The sequence below is a fragment of the Leucopleurus acutus genome, assembly GCF_964270905.1.
Source record: "Leucopleurus acutus genome assembly, chromosome: 5".
In the NCBI taxonomy this organism is placed as follows: domain Eukaryota; kingdom Metazoa; phylum Chordata; class Mammalia; order Artiodactyla; family Delphinidae; genus Leucopleurus; species Leucopleurus acutus.
In genome coordinates this window covers 92,192,008-92,217,011 of record NC_139147.1, presented here as the reverse complement: position 1 = coordinate 92,217,011, position 25,004 = coordinate 92,192,008, and the positions used below count along the sequence as shown (strand labels likewise).

General features: G+C 34.9%; 1 protein-coding gene across 1 annotated transcript in view; it reads left to right on the top strand.

The window, feature by feature from the left end:
* NAALADL2 (N-acetylated alpha-linked acidic dipeptidase like 2) overlaps positions 1 to 25,004 on the top strand; it is a 1,451,411-nt gene that overhangs the window by 264,618 nt on the left and 1,161,789 nt on the right. The window contains exons 4-5 of the mRNA XM_082839043.1: positions 7,666 to 7,745; positions 12,802 to 12,910. The gene's annotated coding sequence lies outside the window, so the exon portion shown is untranslated. The remainder of the gene's footprint in view (positions 1 to 7,665; positions 7,746 to 12,801; positions 12,911 to 25,004) is intronic.

Genomic DNA, 25,004 nt, shown 5'->3' with positions numbered 1-25,004 from the left:
ATGACTTTTAATTGCTAAACCCAAAGGAAGTTTTCCAAGTCTCAGTCAGTGCTGTGCTAAGTCATTTTGGTAAAGGAAAAAGGCGTGTCCCTAAAATCCCCTTATTAAAATACCCTCCCAGGTATTGAACCAAGTGGAAAAATTTAATAATAGCTCTACAATCAAAAAACACTCCTATATATAAAACTCCATCCTGCCTAATCTATTGGCAGACCATTGTCAACCCCATAAACCTACCCAGTGGGAAAGCAAAGGCTTTGCAGGTCCAAGAACTACAGACCGTCAGCATGTACAGTAACGCAGGGTAATAACACAAACGAACAATGACCTGTCTTTTTTCAAAATTTTAATATTTTGCTCACCGTGGATTCTTTTGCATTAATTTTTAATTTTAAAGTAATGCATTTAAATATTATTTATCTTCATCACGGAGTTTTTTGATGCCCCTTAAACTTTTTTGCCCACAGTGAGTGCTTCACTCACCTCACCCCTAATTCCAGACCTGCCCATAGTACTGGGCCTCTTCGTGAACCTGTTACTATTTTTCTGTCTCTTAAATATGTTCTCTCTGAGCTTCTGTGACATTGTTGTCTTGTGATTCCTTTCCTTCATCACGAGATATTCTCTCTCAGTATCTTTCCTGGGCTCTTCTTCTCTTCCAGCCCTTCAGTTTTTGGTGCTCTCAGTGGCTGATTCTCACTGTTATAAGTGTGGCTTTGTTTATGCTCTTTCTGGTTGCATTCAGTCATTTCCACTGCTATTGCTTTTTTCCACACCCTCATTATTTTATGGCTGAACAGTTGCAATAGGCTGCTAACAAGTTCCTCTAATCTCCATGCTGGCTCCTTTCTGGTCCTCAATACAGGCAGAATGATTTTTTTCTAAAGTGAATATATAATTCATATGTTTATTAACTGAATATTTATTTAGTATTTTTTTCCTGTCCTAGGTACTGTTTTAGATTCTAGGGATAAATCAGTAAATGAAAGAAAGTCCATACTCTTCAGAAACTTATCTTAATTTTATTTGAATATTGTTATGGCCTCATTCTAGGTGTTATATTTAATTTTTATCTAAATATATGCTTGCATGGTGGATTTGAGTAGAAAGAAGGTTCTTTCCTCCTTTTCTCATACTTTGATTATAAAATTTTTTGAATATTTTTACTTTTCAGTTATGTATGAAGTTGTAGAAGCCTAGATTCTGCTTTCTAAAAGAATCACTTTTCATTAAGAATGTGGAAATCATTACCCATTGACTTGTTAGTACTTAGGATTTCTTTCAAGTCCCAGAAATAGAGGATGATGTAATAATTACCTTACCCTTATTCTTTACTCATTATTTCTGTATGAATATGTTTTATACATATTATTAATTGTATCCCAAGTCTTGGATCATATGTGCTACTACAGTCCTTAAACAAATTGTAATCCAGTCTAGTGACATGTTTGGCTCACACTATATGTGTGTTTGTTTTAATTTTATTCAGTTATTTTTAAAATTAATAAACTTTATATTTATAGCAGTTTTAGGTTCACAGCAAATGTGAACAGAAAGTACAGAGAGTTCTCATGTGTCCTTTCACCACAAGGATGATGCATGTCCCCTCCCAACATCAACATCCCACAAGTACCAGTATAGTACATTTGTTACAATTGATGAACCAACATTGATACATCACTATCAACAGTTTGCATTAGGCTTCACACTTTTGTGTTGTTCTGTGGATTTGACAAAGATATGAAGTCATGTATCCACAATTATATATCTTACAAAATAGTTTCCCTGCTCAAAAATCCTGAGTTCCAGCTGTTCATCCTTACTTCCCCCTAAATCTGACAATCATTGATCTTTTTACTTTTTCCATGGTTTTGCATTTTGCAGAATGTCATATAGTTGGAATCATACAATATGTAGCTTTCAGATTGTCTTCTTTTACTTGGTAGTATGCATAATTTATCATATATTGTTGTGTCTTTATACTCTATTTCTTTTCAGTACTTAATGATATCCTATTGTCTGGATATACCACTGTTTATTTGTCTATTCATCTATTGAAGGACATCTTAGTTGCTTCCAAGTTTTAACACTTATGAATAAAGCTGCTATGAATATCTGTGTGCAGGTCTTTGTGTGAACATAAGTTTTCAACTCATTTGAGTAAATACCAAAGAGCACAATTGTTGGGTCATATGGTAAGAGTGTGTTTAGTTTTGTAAGAAACTGCCAAACTTCTTCCAAAGTGGCTGTACCATTTTGCATTCCAACCAACAATTAATGAAAATTCCCGTTGCTCCACATCTTCATTAGTATTGTTGGTGTTTTAGATTTTAGTCATTCTAATAGGTGTGTAGTGGTATCTCATTGTTGTTTTAATTTGCAATCCCCTAATGACATATGATGTTGCACATCTTTTCCTATGCTTATTACCACTTGTAAAACTTCTATGGGGGGGGGTGTCTGTTCAGATCTTTTGCCCAGTTTTTTAGTTGGGCCATTCATTTTCTTATTATGGAGTTTTAAGGATTCTTTGTATATTTTGGATAACAGACCTTTATGTGGCTGTCTTTTCATTCTCTTGACAGTGACTTTTGCGAAGTAGAAGATTTTTAATTCAATGAAGTCCAACTTATTGAATCTTCTTTCATGGACCATGCTTTTAGTGTTGTATCTAAAAGTCACTGCCAAACCCAAGGTCATCTAGATTTTCTCCTGTGTTATGTTCTAGGAGTTTTATAGTTTTGCATTTTATATTTAGGTCTACGATTTGTTTGAGTTAATTTTTGTGAAGGTTGTAAATTTTGCATCTAGATTCTTTTTTTTTCACGTGACTGATTGTCCCAACACTATTTTCAAAAAGGCTATCATTTCTCAATTGAATTGCCTCTGCTACTTTGTCAAAGATCAGTTGACTATGTTTGTGTGAATCTATTTCTGGGCTCTTTATTTTGTTCTATTGATCTATTTGTCTGTTCTTTCACCAAAAACACAGTCTTAATTACTATACTTTTATTGTAAGTCTTGAAGTCAGGTAGCATCAGTCCTCAGACTTTGTTCTTCTTTAATATTATGTTGGTTTTTCTCTATCTTTTGCCTTTCCATATGAACTTTAGAATCAATTTGTCTATATCCATACAATAACTTGCTGGAATTTTGATTAGGATTGCACTAAATCTATAGATCAAGTTGGAAAGAACTGACATTTTGACAATATTAAATCTCCTATCCATGAACATGGAATATCTCTATTTATTTAGTTCTTGGATTTTGCTCATCGGAGTACTATAGTTGTCCTAATATAGATCTTGTATATGTTTTGTTAAATTTATACATAAATCTTTAATTTTGGGGGGGTACTAATGTAAATAGTATTGTGTTAATTCCAAATTCCTCATGTTCATTGCTGGTATATAGGAAAGCAATTGACTTTTCTATGTTCACCTTGTATATCAAATTTTCTGTAGTTGCTTATTAGTTCCAGGAGTTTTTGGTTGATTTTTTTCAGATTTTCTACATAGACAATCATATCATCTGTGTTATACTTGTTATACCTGTTCTTTTCCTTTCTCATTGTATTATCTAGGACTTCCAGTATGATGTTGAAAAGGAGTAGTAAGAGGGGACATCCTTGTCTTGTTCTTTTTTTTTTTTTCTTTTTGTGGTATGCGGGCCTCTCACTGTTGTGGCCTCTCCCATTGTGGAGCACAGGCTCCGGACGCGCAGGTTCAGCGGCCATGTCTCACGGGCCCAGCCGCTCTGCTGCATGTGGGATCTTCCCGGACCGGGGCACGAACCCGTGTCCTCTGCATCAGCAGGTGGACTCTCAGCCACTGTGCCACCAGGGAAGCCCCTTGTCTTGATCTTAATCATAGGAGGAAAGCATCTAGTTTCTCACCATTAAGTATAATGTTAGCTGTAGGATTTTTTAGATGTTCTTTATCAAATTGAAGAGGTTCCCATCTATTTTTAGTTTGCTGAGAGATTTATCATGAATAAGTGTTGAATTTTGTTGAATACTTTTTCTGTATCTATTGATATGATCATGTAATTTTTCTTCCTAGACTGTTGATGTGATGGATTGCATTGACTGGTTTTTAAATGTTGAACCAGCCTTGTGTATCTGAAATAACTTCCACTTGGTCATGTTGTATGATTATTTTTATACACAGTGTGTTTTTAAAAATTTGTTTGTGAAAAACATTTAAAACTTGAGACATTCCCCACATTTATTTTGGGCATACTTGAAGAAGACCTGACATTCCTGGGCTTATTACCTCACATGGCAACAATCTGTGGGAGCTGAGTAAATGTTGCTGCTCCCCACCACCCCACAATCCTTGTAACTCTTTAATGCTTTATGTCCAGATACTTCATTCATTTACATCACCTGCCTCAGATGGTCTCAAGCATACTCCTGCCTTGGAGATAGTTGGAGGTGATCCAAGTGCTGATCTTACTTGACTTCTGTGTGGTATAAACCTTTGCATATTGTTGAGACTCTTCATTCCTTTGCACCTGTGACCCTAGTTTCTTCTGATATTATTCCCATTTTTTTTACATGCCTCCCTCATGGATCTTCCTCTTATCATCTTTTAAAATTTGAAGTTCCTTAGAGTCCCATCATTGGCTCTTTACTCTCTACATACTCAGCGTAGATGATCATCCATACTCACTGTTTTTCAGGTCCTAGAATCCCTGCTATCCCCCTCTTCCCAGAATACTTGCTTTCATTATTATTCACATATATATTGGTTCCAAGGAGCCACGAGAAACAACAGGGAATAATGACTTGTCACAGGCCTTTAAAGGGAATGGTTAGTCACACATTTGAAATAGCAGTGATAGTTGGAAGGAATAGCAAAAAAAAAAGATATACATCATGAAATATATTGACAGTCTGGAAATGTACTCAGTTTATTTTCACTAGTCTAGTCATGATCTTAATTGACAGGGAAACAGATGAAACCCCAAAGACTCCTATTTGTCTAACAGTGAAAGATTGTCCTAAAATCAAACATAATCTTAGAGACCAGCCTGGCAGGGAAAGAGGAAATAATCTTTAGATCTTTCATTATTACAGGATGATGATGAGATATCTATATCTGTCTGTATCTATAGCTATCTATCTATCTATCTATCATCTATCTATCTGTAATAGCAGGTACATCTATACAGTGGAATATTATTTGGCAATAAAAAGGAATAGAGTACTGACACATACTATGATGAACCTTAAAACTATTATGTTAAGTAAAAGACACCCAGAAAACAAAGGCCACATGTTGTATGATTACAGTATCACAATCCATAGAGACAAAAAGCCAATCAGTAGTTGCCTGAGGCTGGGATTGGAAGTGGGGATTAAATACAAATGGGCATAAGGAAAATTTTGGTGGGGGGTAAACAAGTATTCTAAAACTGGGTTATGGTGATGGTTAACTTATTGTATAAATTTACTAAAAATCACAGAATTACACACATTAGATGTATAAATTATATCCCAATAAAGCTGAGGCAGGAGATAAATGGGTTCCAGGCTAGACGTTTACAACTGGCCTCCTGTTCACACTTCCTGGGATGAGAAGAAGATGGGCTCCAGGCCGGACATTCATTACCAGCCCCCTGTTTACATTTCCTGAGGCAAGAGACAAATGGTCTCTAGACTACATATTTATGACCAGACTCCTGTCTATATTTCGAGATCTGCACCTTGATATAAAAACCAGCAACAGGAGTAGGGTAAATAACCAGACATTGGGCATTTTTATGGTAGGGACAGAGTGCCATAAAAGGATCAATAGATCACACACTTCCCATCCTTGGCGCAAGGGAAACATTGCACATGTGCAGAAAGTCTCCTTGGGGGTCAAAACGGATGGAGGGGGCACCACCCAGTAATATGTGCTGCTAAGGCCATCCTATAGGCCTCTGGGCTGAAATCCATCTTGGAAAAAGTTGTGCATGCATGTTGGTGAGGGTCCTAGGGCTGGTCAGTTGTGGAAAAAGAAACCAGATAATTGGCCCAAGGTAAACAAAGACCCGGAAGATCTGCCCTATATAAATGACTTAATCGTCTCTTTACTGCACTCCTCATTAGGGAGGACACCCACACCCTTTCACTCCCGGGTGTGTATCTCTGCCTTGCTTCTATCTTAACTAAACAAACTGTTTCTCTGTGTGCTCTCCCACTTGTTGTACTGTGCCTCTAATAATAAATTTTGTACCTGTTTTTACAGTTTTGCCTCTGTGAGAAATGCATTTTTCACTGGTGGCAAGAGCCAGGGGGTGTGGTGGCCAGGATTCCTGGTTTTCATCCAGGCTACCCAGGTTTAATTTCTGGGAAGGGAATCAAGATCTCACTTCTCGCCACCACTCACTGCTGCATCCTGAAGATCAAAGCTACTTAAATAACAATAGCTGGTCTTTTTCTATGCACTTATAAAGCACAGTGAGGCTAAGTAAGGTGCACCAGTACAAACAGCTAATAAATATCAGGGCTAGGATTTGAACCCAGATAGTCTCTCTCCAGGGCACTTGAAATCATTTTTCATGAATTATCTGATTTTTAATCCTTAATATAACCTTATGAGATGATATCACTAATATAATTTTCTCACTTTACAGGTGGGGAAATAAACCTAAAGGTTAAGTAACTTGCCCACGGTCACAGAGTTCATGGTTTAGCTGGAATTGAAACACAGAGAGATTGACTTGTAACTTACATCTGTAATCTTTTTGGGTTAACTGACCACGCAGCAATATCTCTGAAGCCACAGATACGAATTTATATTTATGAATAGCTGGCAGGAATGATGGCATTGTAAGTATGAAATGCAGAAAGACAAAGTAGCCTAGTGTTTTACTGATAACTTTTTGGGCTACCTTGCTTGGATCAAGAACTTGACATACAGCACAAAGCCTGGAGACCTAAGGCTAAGAAACCATCCATTTACTGACAAGTGGTCTGGAAAGGAAGGGTCAGGTTTCTTTTAACTTGGGGGAAAATAACCATTTATTTCCTTAATTAATCTTATAAAGGAACTGACTGATTTTTAATAAGCGTACATCTTAAAGACATAAACCCTAGTAAAAACAATCTCCAGGGGGGAGGTGTTCGCTTATTCATTTAGTATTTATTGATTACCAACTCTGTGTTATATCTTGCTAGTAATTAAATATGGTTTTAACTATGCAAATTTTTTGAATGAATGTACTATCTTTTAAGAGACCTTTTCCTTGAATTTAGTATTTTGAGTGAACTATTCAAGAGTAGTTTTTATCTCTTAATTATTTCTTTTATCCCATCTTCCTCTTGTTTTGGGGAAAAAAAGCAACAATATGAATTGATGTGGTATAATAGTAAGAATAACCTTCAGAGGATTTTCATCTTCTCACTACTTTTTTAATGTGTGTGGAATCATGACAGTTAGATATGCAAAAGATCTAACTTAAGAGTAAAAGAAAAAAAAATAGTTCATTTAATACATCTTACTAGTCATTCCCTATGAATAATTCCCTATGGTATTTTTGCAAAACAGGCTCTTGTCTAATTTTTAAATGACACAATTGAAGAAGCTTCAGCTGGAGGTTGATTTTAGAGGCTAATGGACTTTCTGTGAAAGGTTTCTAATATTTAGCCTAATTTTTCACTCCTTAAAATTTTAGAGCATTACTCCTAATTACTTCCTGTGACCTACTCTGCCACCACCTTGTTTCATGCTGGTTGCCAGTCACTGTCCTTCTAGGTAGGTATTATGTCTCCCCACTGTGAATTCTTTCTGAATGAAGCATAGTTTTAGTCTTTACATGGGCTGGTAGTTCCTATATAGAGGGATAAATTGTATATTCTTCTTTTCCGAATTTGGACTGAGTTAAACATAAGGGTACCAAATCATGTATTTGTTAATCCTTGATTTAAATGTGAATTTAAGTCTTTGAATCAGAATTCTAATGGATCATCAGAACTGTCATCAATCATTTACTAAATTCATAGGTGTGAAATCCAGGCTCATATTTCCCAATTTTCTATTACACAGAAGATTGGAATGCTTTTCCTATTTTCCATAGATATGTGTCAAAATAAAAACACTCTTAAATGGATATTGAACAAAATGTTTACACAGATTTTAGGCATTTAGCATCTATGTGCCATTTTTCAAAAGAGGAATAATTGTTATACTGTTGCATGGAAACATAATGATTTTTTATGACTAGGAAATAATGTGAACTTTCTAGAGGCTGTCAATCAATAGTTTATTTTTATTGATTGACATATGTTTCTTTTAACCTCTATGTAGACTCTTCAATAGGTTAAATAATTTTATTTTTGTTTCCTGATATAGCTGCTGGGCTTTCAGCATTAAATATAATACACCGAGGCAAGGTCTTTCCAGAAAAAAGTAACTTTATCATGCTTATCTCATCAATATTTTGCCATTATTTTTTATAGATTATAACCCTGTCATATCATAGCCATAGCTGCTGGTGCTAATCTGTATTTTAGAGAGAAACAATGAAGAAGGGGGATTTACTGTAAATTTAAACAAATATTAGTTCATGAAAATTGTATATATTATATAATACAATTATATATTTTTTTTTTCCAGAGGGAAGGCTAGCTAGTTACTACCTTCCACAAGGCTTGGTAGTGATTATTTCTTATTTCTAACCACACACTATCATGGAAAGTGCTATCTGGCCACATTTGAGATTTAGCACTGGGGATATGCATGTTGGAACAAATCCTTGATTAGCAGAGTTTCAAACTGAGCTGTAGTCCGCTTCTCCTGTATCCCTGCTGAGAATCACGGTGCAAAGGTTTGTCTTGACTGGCAGACCTATAAAACCTGGAGCTTATCTGCTATATTGCTTTGATATTTCAATCTATTTTGGGATAGATTTTATACTTTGGCACTTGGTATATTGTCTTTCCTTTGGATATACAGCTGGTGGCTGTATTAGCATTTACTGAAAGTGCTGTAGCAATTCCCACATCAAGGTAATCCTGTTCCCTAGTGTTCTTTCAGAGTAAACCCAAAGTGTTTCATTTCAGGGCAGATGAAACCTAACTGATGTCTTTTAATCACTTAAAATCTCTGTATACACTAGTAGCAGCTGGAGAAACAGGATCTGCCATAGCCAGGCCACGTCATTATGGCCAGGTGTTAATAAATGCTCCTTTCTTTATCTAATCTAGTAGTCCTCAAATTTTAGTGTGCATTCGAATCACTTGAAGGGGTAGTAAAAGCACAGATTACTGGCCCCCATCTCCAGAGTTTCTGATCTGTAGTCTGGGATGGGGTCTGAGATTTTGCACTTCTAGAAAGTTCCCTGATGATGCCAGTACTGCCAGTTCAGGGACCACCCTTTAAGAACTGGCTTATAGAGTGTTGTATAACCACAGTACTTAAGGCTGTGAATGGCCCAGATCTTGGGCCCACACTGGAGAACTACTGAGCTAATACACTGATCGGCACACTTATTCTGTGACAGACCAGATAATAAATATTATAGGCTTATGGGCCAGACAGTCTCTGTCACAACTACTCTGTTCTGCTGTTATAGCAGGAAAGCAGCCATAGACAATGCATAGATGAATGCATATGGCTGTGTTCCAATAAAATTTTATTTATAAAAACAGATAGCAGGATGTATTTGGCTCCTGGCCTATAGTTTGCCAATCCCTGATCTAATTCATTAACAAGGGACTTGTATCTTTCCCAGCTCACAAATCATCTGTATCCTCTGTACTAGTTAGCAACTATGTGCCAAACTTTGAGCTAGGAGCTGTGGGGGATATATAAAAAGTATAAATCTGATTTTCCTACTCTTCTTCAAAATATTAGATTTCAGTGTGGTATAATCTTGAAAAATATTAGAGAGACATTAAATGCCTAGACTAGAATAGATTTCATGATATAGGTGAATCTTGGAGAATAGTAGAAACTAGGCAAAAGAGAGCAAAGTAAATGTCTTAGAAAGGAAGGTCAGCATGAGAAAAGATGTGGAGTGAATACTCAGTGTATTCTTCCAATGGGCTGTGAGGAGATCTGTGATGTGGAAAGGATTAGAAATGTTGAGAGTCACAGATGCCATTTAAGTAACACTTATTGTGCACACTCTATATATTGGCAAAGTGATAGGTCCTGGGTGCACAGCTAACCAAGGCATAGTCCTTGCCTTCAAGAATCTCAGATGTGGCTCAAGATATTTAAAAATCCCAAATTCATATACAGTATTTGAAGAGTATATGCTTGGCTCATGGTGAGCTTTCAATGGATGTTAAACTGAAAGTGAAATTAATGTGATTGACGCCAGGGAATTTTTGTTAGTTCTTGATCAGTAGAGTAGTTTGAAGAAAGCTGTTTTAGGAAAAGCCATCCTCCATAAACTAGTAAAATGATAACCATATAAAAGAATGGTTGTTAAGGATATTATATTAATTCCACAGAAACTTTGCTAATTGGAAAATAGTGTGTGTTGGGTGGCTCTTTTGTTTTTAATTTGTTTTAATTTGTTTTTATATTGTTTTATATAGTCAAAAATATATAGTTTATATGCCAAAATTAGTGTATTAATATGTTTTCATCAAGCCATCTTCAGAACTAAAGACAATTTCCAAAGAGTTGTACCATTTTGTCTTTCTGATACAAATGTATACCATTAAAAAAAGGACTCTATATAGAGAAAAATTCTCCATATATAAGTGGGGCTTTTTATTTCTGAGATTTTATTCCCAAAACATTGGATATAGGGTCAGGATGGAGTCTATTATCAAATAAAATGTCTAGTGGGAGCTGATGGTAGGTGTTTGTGTGAGTACTTGAGTGAGGGGATCTTCAAGCTTCCTTCTCATTCCAGTATTCTGACTTTAAGTAAAATTTGAAAGGTCCACAAGGAACTAATTCAGGCAAGTTTCCCTAAGAATGTGAGAAAATTACATCTTGAATAATGCATTTCAGTAGATGAGACTAGAGTTCATTTCATAGTAAACATAATACTGAATTTGGGGCTAGAGAAAGCAAGGGGGATTGACTGAAGGCATTATTTTAGGCAGGATGACACATGACTTTTCAGCTATCTAACCCATTCTATACAGTTTAATTTTTAATTAAATGCAAGGATGCAGATGGCAGTATGCCATTTTATCTAGTTAGATGCTGACAGAGGGTTAGAAGGAAAGTTCCATGTGACTTGGATTTCCTTTGATTTGTAGCTTGACTTTTTGTGAGCATGCCTCTACCATTTTTATTATGGCTTCTTCTTCTTTTTCAATGTCGAGGGATAGCCAAAGCCCACATTGGTCCTAAGACAGTGATTGATTTCTTGCACACCCTTGCCCATGAGGTCCCTTTAAATAAAAGTTGAGAATTGAGTAGTGACCTTCAGTCTTCCACATTTGACAACCCTTTTATTCCCCACAAATGAGATATTCTAAAATGTTCTGACCTGTATGTGTGAGTATGTGTGTATATGTGTATGTACTGATGATGTATGTCACTAATCTTGCACCAAGGACTTTATTTGATAATAGATGGGTCCAGAAAGCTTATCATTTTTGCATTAAATGATTTATATTATCTTATCAAGAAGCTCTGAAATTTATGAGAAAAGAAAGGGGAGTTGGATGGGGCTTCCACATTGTATGAATCTGTGGGATATACCTTAAGTACTTTTTCTCTGAAAGCAGAAGGAATTTAAGAAAAAATGCAGAAATATTATTTTACTCTGTATTTTGGTAGTTGAGTACTTTATGACACATTATTTCCTGTTATTTAAAGCTTCAGGGAGATTTGAAATTTTCAAATGAGGTGGAAATAATTAGGAGAGCAAAGAGAAAATAAACTAACCTAATGGAGGGGCAAGATTTTTTCCCCTAGTCACAAGCTTATGCAGTGCTGCAAGTTGACCTTGATTGAAGAAAATAATAGCTTACTGGGGGTGAATAATTTTAAAAAGAAGATAAAAACATAGCGTAACGTTCAGATATCTCAATGTTATGGTAAAAATATAAAATTAAAGAGGGCAAGTAAAAAAATAAGTGGTTCTATAATTTCGGCATTATTACTTAATATCGCTGTCCATAAATATAAAATGTAGAATAACCAATTTTGGCATTAGAAGATATAAAATAATAGGGAAGGACTGCCAATGTCCTAAAATACTACATAATATCAATTATTGAGGAACTAGTACATGTTAGGAAATATGCTAAGCACGTTATTATATACAATGTCTCCAATTCTCACAATAGTTCAAGTTACCTCTTTTCATCCTACATTTAAATTGATATTTAAAGCATAACAGAAATTACCCAGGTCACACAGATATTCAACAGAAGAACCAGGCTTTCAGTCCTAGATGTGTTCTTTCTACTATATATTTCTTCCTTTGGTTAATCCTTTCTTCCAAAAAGAACAAGTCACTGTGTCCAGTTATGTGTCTTCTGCTTTATCTTTTACAGTGTTTAGTAGCGCATGGCACAAGGTAAGTTAAATTAACTAGCTAAATTAAGGTGTACACACGTGAAAATGAGATCAAGAGAGGAAAGTATTAGTGTGTTTGTATATATATTTGTCCTTGAAATAAAATACTGTGCTTTAAAAAAATGTCTACATTTTATACATTCTTGACTTCCAAAAAAGGATGAAGAATTTTAAGCTGCTTACACTAAAAAGAAATGATAATGTAACTTCTAAAAAGCATTAACTAAAGAATAAAATTCAGGAGCCAGCTGATAAATTATCTAATATAACTCTCCCAATTTAAATTGATCACCTCTGTATTTTGATTTATGAACAGGAAATGAGCTTTGACTGTTAGGCACCTGGATGAAGAGCCCTGGATTCAGCTTGTCAGAGTCCTGTAACCTGCAAAGACCCTCTGGTTGCACTAGGATCATTCGAATGAAGTAAGATCTAATTGCTTTCATTAGAATGTAAGACTTTTACTGTTGAATCAACTTTTAATAAGGTGATTTGGCATACCTCTATAATGTGCCAATAACTGTTAATTTTGAAAAAAGAGAAGAATGTGAGTATCATTCTGTGGCAAAATCGTATTATTCCAATTTCTGTTCATCTTTTATTTCATGGAATTGAGCCCAGTTTTTTTTTGGAAAGCATTACCTAAATTTAATTTCTGTGTGACTGTTGAAATTGGTACAGTTTCATTGCCTTTGTGGTATCAATTGCTTTTTATACAATTGTAATTTTATTGTAAGTAATCGAATTAGTCTCTCTTTCTCTATTTTTTTTTAAGTTTAAGTTGACCCACTATTTTATTTTAAAATGATAACAACAATGCAGTTTGTGCCATGATACAGCAAGGTTTTGCTTTTCTTATTTATTCCAAGTTTATACAGGTCCAATGACCTTTTGGAACATCTGTCTATATATGGCCACACATAGACTATGAACTTCCATGTAGGCATTAGAATTAAAAGACATGTTTTAAAGATAGTTCATAGTTCTTCCTGGAAACACTCCTATTTTGAGTAGATGATGCCAGTATATGATTGAAATACTTTTTTCTATAAAGCACTAGCTGCAATCAATGTTTAAATGCTGGTTCAGGCTTACTATGTATAAAACTTTACATGGCACGGATGATGCAAAGGCTACAAGACAGCACAGAACCAAGTGCTAGGAAATGTGAGTAGACCCAGCATGACCACCAACATACTTTAGGAACTTGGATGAATCACTTAATCACATCTGAGGAACTTGGATGAATCACTTAATCACATCTGAGTTTTCCCTCAGTTTTGAAATGAAGGGGCTAGATTAAACAAGGAAAGGGTGGCAAATTCTTGAGCTTTGAAGGTCAGACACATAATATATGAAGTGTATGGAGTGGCTGGGTGTGAGACAATAGGGAATAGTGAGCCTGTGGGGAAAGAGGCTGTGCCCCTTCTAAAGCCATTCAGGTTCAAGTATTTTAAAGCTGGACAAAGAAGTAAATTGTGTGGGGTGAGGAAGGGGGAAGCAGGAGGAGGATTGGACTTGGCTATTGGATCGGATAAATTCTAAGGTCATTTCCAACTCAATGTATGTTTGTAAAATAGTTTTACTATGCAAAACACAATATTGCCTAGCATCTGTTGAGCTCTGTGTGTGTTCCTTTTTAAGTAATTAAAAATAAATAAGTAAAATAAAATTAAATAGTTTTTGGTTTGAATCTCCCTTTGAACTGTACATTAGAATTGGAGGGAAAGGTGATTTTTTTTACCATAAAGTACTTAAATAATTCATCAGTTTAATATTTTACTCTGAGGGTTTTTTTTTTCTTTAAGTGACCTAGAGTTAGAACTTTGAATCTAGTACCATAATCAAAGAATAAAACCTATTCTATAAATTACCAGTTAGCATCTTCTTTCTTAATGAGTATTCGCACTAAAAAAGTCATGTGAACAAGTAAAGGAGAGTCATACCACCTGTTTGGGAGTAGTTTTATGATTTTTAAAGAAGTACTTAAAAGTTCTAGTGTCTTTTGATTAATACTTTAATTAATATTTTAAAACAAATAGTTTATATGGAAAAATGATAATTGTAGTTGAAATAAGTATATTTTCTAACGTAATTTTCTAGCTCCATCAGTTTTGCTTTTTAAAAAAATTTTTTCCTTTTTACAGCCATGACATATATTTATTTCTTTTTATCACATTTTACTGCCTTTTAAACCCGTATTTTAGTTGAGAAAATAAGTATATTTTATCAGATGCAAATGGTAATTAGGTTACAAGCCTAGTAGAAGATGGGAAGTGGGACAAGTCAAGATACTCTGGGAGTCTTATCTATTCTTTTTGGCACAATTCAAATCAGAATTTATGTCTACAAGAAAATTGAACTCATGACTGTGGGGAGCCATGTGTGTTATCCCAGTGATAAAGGGAGAATTAGAAGGAGCTGGGATTCTTATGCCTTTAGTTGAGCCCTCTCAATAGCCTCTTCTTTCTTTGTTACTTGTATAGTTTTTAATTTCATGACCATGAGTATTTGTAGAAGTATGCAAGTTACTTCACGTATGATCAATTTGAGAATGGCTGTATTGTGTGAGGTATGCTAGAGCTTTCAGATAATTTTTTCGCGTGTTAATAGGAACTGTTACTGCCCTAAGATATATAACTTTGAAATAATGTTTTAAGAGGCTTTTGATACCCAATGCAGGTTCCTGTGCCTGATGCACAGTGAGGCCAAACAAACTGAAACATTGGAATTTGAGGCAAAGAAAGGTTTATTGCAGGACCATGAAAGGAGAATGGGCGGTTGATGTTTAAAAAAACCCCCAAACTCCTGGAAGGGTTTCATCAAAGCATTTTTAAAGAACAGGTGGGAGTGGGAGTGGGTCTCAGAGTATATGATCAGCTCTTGCACAATTCTCTGATTGGTTGATGATGATCAAACCTTAGGCGCCAGAAGATCTGGGAGCTATGTTTTCTTAATCATCAAGTAGTTAATTCCTTCCATTTGGTGGTGGTTATCTGAAAAACTCAGGAAATATGCATGAGATACCATCATCTGGTTACTTCAGAGAGGAGCTATATCAGAGGATATGCGAGAGGAGTCTGTCCCCAGAAGGCCCCATAGGGTCCTGCTAGGTTACACTTTCACATTAGATGTTATAGTCCAGTCATGTTGTCATGTAATGTATTTTCTGTACGTTTCTTTGATAAGCAAGTCAAAACTGAAGTACTTGGATGCTAATGCTCAAACTGACCAGAACTGGTTAGATCTGTTCCTTCACTGACCCATTACATCTGACATTAACGAAAAGTATCAGCTCTTTTTTCAAACATACTTGATTTCTTCTGAAGGCTGCACATATTGTGGAAAATAAAATAAGCATATACGTGAAAATGTCAGCAGATATAATATAAGGTAAACTATACAGGGAGGCTTCTAATGATGTTATCTTATTGTCTTGTTTTATAGAGGCATTTAAAAAAAATTACCAGTGTGAGCAAGCATTCTCTTTATACTATTCAAGGAATAAATTCATATATGTTTGTCTTCAATGCTTTAGTTACACACAGAGTCTATGGACAAAGTAGACATTTAGACAACAAACTCAATCATTTTTATATTATTTTTCTAGATTTTAGAGAATTGATGACAGAAATGTCTAATCTATTGCTAGATCACTGATTCTCAACATGAAAATAAAGTAATGCAAGCTTCTAAATTGAGGTAGTTAATTGCTACCTTTCTTGTATGTACACCTCATCAGTGATTCTGAAACTAAGAACCCTCAGACTAGAATTCCCTTCATGCTATGAAAGGTGCTCTGACATGCACTCATGTTAAGACATGAGTTCACCTTTAGCATTTGACATTTGTTAGTCGTGGCCTTCAAATTGTTTAATTAAAATCGAAGTGCCGTTGTTTTTAATAACCCAGAAAGAATGGGTATGAATTAAATTAAATGTTTTTAAAAAAACATGACAGTGGATTTAAGAGTACCGTAGCTCCTGTGTGAATATTGCAGTTGTTTGAAAAATTTTATGAAATATTCTTATTATCAAAATCTAATTTAAGGTTTAATGATGCAGTAAAGTTGAGATGTTCACAAAGAAACCAGAATAATAACAGTAAAAATTTAGCCATAGTTGAGTACAATCTAACTAAAATTTTCTGGTCAATTAGATTTGATTGTGCTGAACAGTGACAAACTACAGAAGTAATTAGAAATCACGTATTAGTGAGTGGCTGGATGCTGGAGTCAGTTAAAGCCATTTTATGCTGCCTGAGGTTTACCACCCCTTCCTGGGTCTCTTTAAACTGAAGCAGATGCAATTATCCCAATTTTTATTTTTCTTGAGGTTCTCACTAAACTGTTTAATAAATGTGATTTGTTCTGGAATTGACTATTTTATTTTCTTTAAGAGGCAGCCTTTCCTTAGGGTACAAGACTAATAAAAAAAAAATAGGGCAGTTAAATGATCTAATAGCAGCATTTCAATGGAAAAATAAAGCCTAGTATCATAAATAGCTTATAACACTCAGGGGCCCTGCATTTCTAACCCAATTGATTGAAATAGACCCTTGCCTGATATTCTAAGTTCCATGCAAGGGATAGATAAGGAAGAACACCGATGGCAAAAGTCTTGAGGAACTTTTTATAATCTGTCCATAAGTATTCCCACACCCCCAATGTAATTTCATCTAAACAATATTTTCTTTTAGTTAATCTACTCAGCATGAGATTAGCTTTGTTAGGAGAAGACTTATAGTCTATTGCCTTTAAAGTACATTTTAATAAATTCATTGAAATATTTTTTTGTTTTGAGCTATATCATACACTTACCTAATATAAAATGCATAAAGTAATTTAACCATAATAAATATTTGAATTTCATTGTACCATTTACAGTAGAAATGGTAATTTTTGTATTTTTAGAATTTGTCCGTGAATGCTAAAATGATATTAATTTTTAAACTTTTTCTTTAAGAATGTTGTATTTCTCTCAGAAGACAATTTTGATTTCTAAAGAAATGAAAGAACAGCATTCATATAGGGAATGAAAGGTCAGTCATTAAGAGCTAAGTGATATTTTTTAAAGAGGAAGAGCCCCAACTCATTAACTTTAGCTTTATACAGATAAATCAATTGTTACATATCTCTTGCCTGATCTCATAAGTTTTCTGAAGCTTTTTACATATACTTTTTCATATAAATTTCAAAGATACCAACTTTTTTTTTTTTTGCGGTACGCGGGCCTCTCACTGCCTTGGCCTCTCCCATTGCAGAGCACAGGCTCCAGACGCGCAGGCTCAGCGGCCATGGCTCACGGGCCCAGCCGCTCTGCGGCATGTGGCATCTTCCCCAGACCAGGGCATGAACCCGCGTCCCCTGCATCGGCAGGCGGACTCTCAACCACTGCGCCACCAGCAAAGCCCAAAGATACCAACTTTTAACCATATTAATCAGTTCGGCAGCAATTCATTTACTACTTGATACTGAAAATTATCTTCACACAAGTAGCTTCATTTCCTTATATAACTGAAATACATCTGTAACATTTCCTTGAAAATTTGACAAGTGTCTCGTTAACTTACATGGTATGAATTTCATACCTGTGTATATATGAAGTGCTTTCTTGTCCTTGAAACATCTTTTTATATTTGTCTTTCCAAGAGAACTATTTCTAAAATTGATTTTTTTTTCAAGCTGAATGTTCACCTTTTAAGTAAAAAGTTGTTAGTACTACTGCAGAACTCATTCTCTTATTTCTTTTGCTCTTTTACATATAAAATATTTTCTCCAGAGGTAACATGTTAATATTTTAAAAAATATTCTTTAAAACTTTTCAAAGAGGGGCTTCCCTGGTGGCGCAGTGGTTGGGGGTCTGCTTGCCGATGCAGAGGACACGGGTTCGTGCCCCGGTCCGGGAAGATCCCACATGCCGCGGAGCGCCTGGGCCCGTGAGCCATGGCCGCTGAGCCTACGCGTCCGGAGCCTGTGCTCCGCAACGGGAGAGGCCACAGCAGTGAGAGGCCCGTGTGCTGCAAAACAAACAAACAAACAAAAAAAACCCCCAAAACCAAAAAACTTTTCAAAGACAATTTCATACAAATATTTATGCTGAACCTTTTATATGCCAGATACTTTATTGGGCACTAGAGGAACAAGGGTGATTATGCTATACTACTTTCCCTCACAATGTTTGCTGTTTTGTGGGGATACAAATAATTACAATGTAGTGTGATATTGTACTGTGAGCATGTAAAAAGTAGCACAGGGTGGGAGTGATATTTTTTAACTCCCAAATACTTATTTCCAGCCCAGATCAATCTCTTTGCCTTCAGATTCAAATATTAGAGTGATTGGATTTTTAGAGAGCCATCTTGTCATACCATGCCAGTCCAAAAAAACAAATATAACATAACATAATATAACATCACATAATGTAATTATATGCATGCATGTTATTACTTTAACATATGAAAAAAGGCATTTATTTGAAATTATATATTACTTATTATTTACTTTTCTCTTATATAATTCCTAGTAAACAAAATTGCAGAATAGTTAAAATGGCAATTAGCAGTAATAAACAGGACTAATTAAACAAATAGTATGTATAAAAACAATATTTTTATAATGTTTCATTCTATCCTGTGATATAGCAGTTTATTTTATTTTTTGAACTTTTACTGGATATTTAAATTTTATAAGCTATATTACTGTGAATCTTTAAGATAAATAAATTTGAGATTATAACAGGAGAATTTAAAAGCAAGCAGACTAAGTAAGCACAAATTACCTACATTTAATACGAAATAACAATGGCATGTTTCTTTCTGTCTCATAATACAGTAGGAGATTTTTACTCTTTCTCTTTCCTTTTCTGATAATGCTTCTCTGAACTGCCTGCAGGCTTTAGGTCATCATTCTTCTTGTAAGTAGTATTGGTAAAACTGAATATAGTCACATGTAAAACTGGTTTTGATTTGAAGCTCTGCTCTTGTCAAGCCCTCTTTGTACTAATCCTGGTATCAGGCCATTGTGATAGCACCAAGCTAAATATCCTCTCAACAGAATCATTTAATTACTTAAGATTTTAACTCCTTGCAGCAGCAAGTGTTTAAACGTGCTAGAAATAGATTCCAGATCTATCTATCCACTCTGTATCTACAGGCTTGTTCTGGTGGACAAGCTGTTTGTCAACCAGGTCTTTTGCTTCTATAAATTTACAGTGCAGTCTAACCCTGTGGAAAATAGCCATCATTTCAAAAAACTTTAGAGCACTTTGTATGGCACCATAAGTTAAACCTCTCTTTCTCAGGGATAATGGTTTTAAAGTACAGAGAAAATTTGAACTTACAAAAATGGATTCCAAATAAATTACAGTTTTAGTTAAAAAATGAAAAAGTCCTCGTTAAACTTGGCTTTCCTTTTCTGTTGATATTGTTTGGAGTTTTGAAGTAGTCTGTGAGTGTTTGTCTCAGCCTGAATATCAAACAACTTAGATGCAGTCAGTTCATTTTTCTCTAGATTCCTTATGGCCACTCAGAGTTCATCAGACAGATTTAAAGAAACAGTCCATAAATGTCTCTTTTGTTTTATTATTTATTTTTCCCTCTCTTCATTCTCATCTTCAATATATTTCCAAATTAGAGAAGATCATTATTCTTGTCCCATACTTTGGAAATGAATTTATGGCAGGATAACATTTTAACACTTTGTGTGTGGCCAGTGACAATGATAGCCATTTGTAGACTCATGTCTAAGGAGGATACATTTCTCCATTTCTGTAAAGTCCAAAATCTCATTAACTACTTCTGCACATGGAGGAAACTGAAAAATGATCAAAAAAGCTTTCATTATGAAAACCTCAATTTCACAGGTAGGTAAAACACACCCCCTTTTAGCAGTAGTGTATGTGTATAAGGTATGCAAGATACTTAGCTGGTAATATCTTTGCGTTTTCTTTGGTCAGAAGTTTATAGGCTGATTGGGATTTGCCAAGATTTACATTCACACTGTCTGCCAAATAATGTAGATAGCTGAGTGTGGTAGGCAGAATCATGGCCTCATTAAGATGTTCACGTCCTAATCCCTGAAATCTGTTGAATATGTTATGTTACAAAACAAAATCAGATTAAGGTAGCAGATAGAATTAAGTTTGCTAATCAACTATCTTTAAGTTAGGAAGACCATCCTTGAATATCCAGGTGGGCCCAGTGTAATCACAGGGCCTTTAAATGTGGAAGAGGGAGGCAGAAGGGTCCATGTCAGAGTGGTGTGATGTACAGATTCAACCAGCCATTGGTTGCTTTGAAGATATGAGGGAGCCACCAGACAAAGAATGGAGGTGGCCTCTAGAAGCAGGAAAAATCAAGAAAACAGATTCTCCCCTAAAGCGTTTAGAAAGGTAAAACCACGGAAATACCTTGATTTTTAGACCTGATGCCTTGATTTTAACCCAGTGAGAGTCATTTCAGAATCCTGACCTCCAGAACTTTAAGATAGTAAATTTGTGTTGTTTTATGCCATTAAGCTTGTGGTAATTTGTTATGACAGCAATAGAAAACTAATACAGTGGGCAAAGTCTAGATTTTATTTGGACAAGGTATTACCATTCTTTATCTTCTCTGTGGTTTTATGATATTCTTATAAACCTCAAGAAGATGATTTAAAACTCCATTTTTCCAAATCAAATCACCTAAGAGCTAGAGGAAAATTTTTTTCATTGTTGATATGATTCAGTGCATCACTTGATATACAGTACTGTAAAAAGCATGATTGTTAATAAGGCCTGACTAAATCAGGTCTGTGCTGCAACAGGCCAACACATCAATTGTCAAAATTTCTCCTTTTGTTTGCCTACATGGTTGCAACCTCTGAATCAGGAAATGTATCTTTATTCATGTTGACAGAATAATCAAGTGGATGTAGGATGTGTGTTTATTCTTGTGGTGTGCCCACAGAAAAATACAGTAGCTATTTTTGACTGAGCATTGGTGTTTTGGGGGGAGATAAAAAAAAGTTTAATTGATTCACTTGCTTGCTTAATCTAGAATCTGCAAAATTTAGACTCCTATGTGCTTTCACATCTCCTTTTCCACTATGCCCAATCCCCAATTCCTTTCTGCCTTTTGTATAGAATGCTCTGTCTTACTTTCCTCCCTAATCCAGTTGTATGTGTCTTTCTATCCGTTAATAAAATAATACAGTTGTCTGGATTATGCTGACACTGGCATTATAATAATTCGCATTTCATTATCTGAAGTCTTGGAAAATGTGGTCACAATATGCACAATGTTAAAATTAAACTAGCTTTACCTTAATACAAAGTACATAGTTAATCCACAGGCAAAGTGAAAGTTGACTGTTAATGCTCACAATTACAATACATTTAGTTTGCAAACGTAAGTAACATCACTCATAGTCATGCAACAATGGATATTTCATTATTATGAACTACAAATCAGAGTTGACAACGTCAGTGGTCAGAAAACAAATAGTGACAGTAACTACTGAAAGTGAATCATCTATGCCATATCCATTTGAAGTTAAATAGAGTACTACTTTTAGGCTCAAATTTTTTGGCTGCTGTACGTATTTTGTACTTTCCCTCTAACCTTCTGTACCCATTTCTGAAAATCAGGATATTTTGCACCCTGAGGAGGGGTTTCCCAGGATGTGGGAATTTTAATGCTGAAACCTAAATAGTGTCAGGCAAACCTGAATCATTGGTCACTCTAAGACCAGTGAATAGCTTTGGTTGTGATTGGTATTCAACATATCTAAAAATTAGTCTTCTTTCCCGTAGATATGATGACAATATATTTTCTCTCTTGGTGTATTGCACTAAATTGATCAAACCAGAAGCATAGGAATCATTGCATTACATGATTCCCTTTTCAGTAATTCGCTAAGGGGATTCAGAAATCCCCTTTTCAGTAATTCGCTAAGTCCTAAGACATATTTTAAAGTATGTTTCATTTTATTTTATGAATATCAATGCCTTCCCACAGTTCCAAAAATTATATATATTAAAAGATGTACAGAGAAAAATTTGTCTCCTTTCCACCTTGTTCTCAGTCTTTCCAGTTTCCACCCAGGCTAAAGCAGTCATTACTGTGATCAGTTTCGTATGCATCTGTATGAATATACATGCAAAGACAGATACCGTTTTTTATTCTGTCTTCCTTGGTAAAAATCACTGTCATTTGAAAATGAAAAGAATGGGCATCATATAGCAGTCAGAGGTTCTTAGCAATTCTAAAATGCACCTGGGTAAATATTTGCCAGCCTACTACCTAGAAGATTAGGAAAAGTACCTTGAAGTTAAGTCCTGGTTCTGCCCTTTGGGTATAACTCCCCAGTTTTTGTGCTCCATGGATTTTGAAGTTTTGGCTTTACTTTCTGGAAGGACGTTCATTTTCATTATCCTCCTTTGTTACATAAAGAAGGTGTTGGAAAGTATTCACTTATTGGTGACTGAGCAACTTTCTTAGCCTGCTTCCCCCAACAGGAAGTTGGAAGCTTAGTGGTCTTTTACATGTCTCATCTAGTCACAGTCTCTTGCAGATGCAACTCTCTCAAAACCTTTTTTCCCCCAAGTATGTTTGATTGCCGTCAACTGTGTATGCCAGAAGCCAGTTGACTCTCTTGGATATTCTATGTATGCAGTTATATTTTTCTGTTGTCTGCAGTTAGTAATAGTTTTACCTCTTCCTTTCCAAAATATTTATTTATAATTTCTTCTAATTTAATTTTTTGGCTTATATTTCCAGTACAGTGTTAAGTAATACTGATGACTGAGAGCTTTTCCTTATTTTTGATTTTGTTGGTAATGCTTCTAGTGTTGTCCTACTAAACATGACAGTGGCTTTTGGGCTAAGCTAGATATATTATATCATATAAAGTAAATTATCATCAGTTTTATTTTATCGAGTATTTTAATCCAAAATGGTTATTTGAATTTTGACAAATGGCTTTTCAGTCTTTTATACAAAGAAAATAAAATGTTTTTCTGCAATCTATTAATTTGCTATAAAAAGTTATTAATAGACTTCCTAATATTGAAAATTCTTAAATTCTTGGAATAAACCTCACTTGGTCATGATGTAATGTTTGTGTACACCTAGATTTTATTTGCTAATAATATTGAATTTAAGATTTTCCTTTGATATTCATAAGTGACATTGACTTGGTTCCTGTGTGTGTACATGCAATCTTTGTTGGATCAGGATGTTTTCTTCATTACCCTATATTCTGGAGAGATTTTAGAAGCCTTGAAATTTTTGATCTTAAAGATTTTAAAAATTTCCCCATGAAACTATCGAAGACTGCTGCTTTTGGATTTATCTATTGACAGATTTCTCCATTTCTTCTATGTAAATCAGTCTTTAGATTTTCTGTCTCTTCTGAGGTCAATTTTGGCAAATTATATTGTCTTAGAAAGTTATCCATTTTAGTTAGATTTTCAAGTTTACTTGCATGGTGTTTAGCAGCATTATGATTGTTTTAAGTTTATTCTGACTGTGGTTATCTTTTATTTATTTTGTATATTTCTACCTTATTACTTTTTAAAAAAAATTTGGCTCACTGGTGATTTTCTTCTTTTCAAATAGTAAGCTTTTGAATTTATTTATTAATTCTACTATGCTTTTAGCTTTCTTATTTATTGCTTTTTCCTTTGTTAACTTGCTCTGTTTTGCTTCAATATAATTTGACATTTCTAACTCAAAATCAATTTTCAATACATTATTAGGGATTTTCTTATGGATAAAATACTTAAGAATAATAATTACCCCCTAAGCAATGTGTTTATCTTTTAAAAACTACATTTTGCAGGAGAAGTAGGAGTTATGTAGTCCATATGTATGTAGCTCCATAAAAAAATGTAAATACATGTAGAGGCATAAAACAGTATGGCATGTTTTGCTAGAGCAAAAGATTTGAATGGGATACTACTGTAGATTAAACTGAGCCAGATTATGGAAAGCCTTTTTGCAGATTTATTTGTGTGTACTCTGATGTTAGCTTTTCCATGCATATAAGACTTGTGATGTATAATTAACATTTATGTATCTATCTGTATGTGTGTTTTGTGTTTGTATGTATTTCTAATAATTTTCTAACAAATTTACTATGTTGTTGATCTCCTTTTTTCCCTTAGGATTTTATTCTAAAATTAGTGGGGAAGTTTAAATTACAGTGCAGTTTTTAAAAATTTCCTTCCTGTTTATCATCTTTAAATTAGTTTTAAATTTTAGATTTATACTTTTAATTCTTTTGATTTATGGGGCAAGAGACAAGTATTGTATCCTAAATTCATGCTTTTTATATTAAGTAGGAGTACTCTGAAGGACTAAATAGCTATGCAACCTCTGGTCATTAGGAGTGCTAAGAAGGCAAGCTTGAAAGGTGTATGTGTGTGTGTGTATGAAAGTTTAGAGTTGTTTACATTTCCCCTCTTCTAGCCATTGGTCATCCTTTGTCTGTTCTAGCAAAGTCACTGCTATGGATTGAATTGTGTCCCCCCCGGCCCC